General features: G+C 38.9%; 1 pseudogene; it reads left to right on the top strand.

The window, feature by feature from the left end:
- The first annotated feature begins 1307 nt into the window (after positions 1–1307).
- LOC133384615 (5S ribosomal RNA) lies at positions 1308–1426 on the top strand (annotated as a pseudogene).
- Positions 1427–1773: the final 347 nt, after the last annotated feature.

The raw sequence follows: 1773 nt of genomic DNA, 5'->3' as shown, positions 1-1773 counted from the left end.
TGCAGAAAGAGTCTTGTTCAAAAAAAAAAGCTAAAAAGAAGTACATGCTTTAAAAATAAATCAGTGACTGCTCTGTAGGGATGAGGGAGAAATCCAATTCCATTCACATTTAAAGGTGAAATCACCGAATTCACACTTTCTGAAACAATAAGTGAGCTGAAACACAGCAATCCTTCAAAAATTCACATTTCTTTCAATTTTGCAATGCAGTTCTCCAGCCAAATAATTTGTCCCAAAATGCATATACTAAGATATAAAGTATATAAATGCATAAATTAGCAAAAATAACGTGCAAAAGTGCATTGTATTATGTAAAGCTGCTTTGGAAAAATATTAATATTAATAATATTATTATAATTATATTTATATCCCACCCTTCTTCCCAGTAGGAGCTCAGGGCGGCAAACAAAAGCACTAAGAACACTCTAAAACAGACTTTAAAATATGTTACAACAAAACATCCTTAAAAACATATTAAAACATTTTTTTTTAAAAAAAAGCTTTAAAAACATATTAAAAACCAGTTCCAACACAGACGCAGATTGGGATAAGATCTCTACTTAAAAGGCTTATTAGACAAAGTTGCATATAAAAATGTGCATAGTATGAAGAATTCTGGCGAATTTTCATGAAAACTTTTTGAAAAAATCACAAACTGATGTGGAAATGTGGAGAACTGAACGTTAGACTGTAAAAAAATGAGTAACTGAGAAAAACCAAGATGGGCAAATTTGCCCGACCCTAGAGACTGCTGTGGTTTCAGGCACTCAGTAGCCATCTGCCCCAGCTCAGGGAAGACAGCATAAAATTCATCCTCTCATGGGGCTTTTACAGATCAGAAAGTGCAGGAAGCTGCAGGAACTGCAGAGCACTGCTGAAATGTTTAATGCAAAGGAAAAAAATACACACATAAAGCCAACTCACAACAGTACGGTCAGCTCAGCCGCACACCCACCAAAATTATAGAGAAACTTGAATGAAATTCTAAAGCGCCCAGAGAAAGCAAAAGTGGAAACCTCTTTCACAGGGGAATAAAACATTTGAGGAATTGAGGGGGGGTGGCAGGTTATAGCACAAGGCTAGTTTTAACTGATGGGTTCCTTTTCAGAGTGCTGCATTTTTATAATTAATTTAATGTTCTTTGCATTTCAGTGTGAGGCTTTGAGAGCCTTGGGGATTGAGACAAAACAATATACAAGTTTGGCAGGATGCAAAGCTCTTGGCTCAGATGCTTTCACACACATTTGAATGCCCCTATGGGGCTAGTGAGTGCTGTCACTTACTTCAGTGGAACTAGCAAGCTTGAGACCTATGGCCGTACTACCCTGAACACGCCCAGTCTCGTCTGATCTTGTAAGCTAAGCAGGGTCAGTCCTGGTTAGTTCTTGGATGGGAGACCACCTGGGAATACCGGGTGCCGTAGGCTTACAAGAAGTCAATGGTAAACCGCCTCTGAATACCTCTTACCATGAAAACCCTATGAATATATCAAAAAAAGATTCATTGGGTGGCGTAAGTCGTAATCAACTTGAAGGCATATAACAACAAAAGCAAGCTTGAACATTTTAAGGCTCCGATCCATTACATGCCCACTAACATGGAGGTGAGCTCCACTGCACAACAAGAGGAAGGATCGTAATGTAAGAGTCCCAACCTTTGAGAAGAGTAACTGTCCTCCAACAGTTGGTATGCAAATTCATGGAGGTTCAGACTATGAATGGGAACTGGCTACATTGGCTGTATTCGGTCTCCAGTGTCAGAGGTAGTTGCTGA

Source organism: Rhineura floridana, chromosome 4 (genome assembly GCF_030035675.1).
Source record: "Rhineura floridana isolate rRhiFlo1 chromosome 4, rRhiFlo1.hap2, whole genome shotgun sequence".
Taxonomy (NCBI): domain Eukaryota; kingdom Metazoa; phylum Chordata; class Lepidosauria; order Squamata; family Rhineuridae; genus Rhineura; species Rhineura floridana.
Note: the sequence above shows the minus strand (reverse complement) of the source record. Positions and strands in the feature narration are given on the sequence as shown.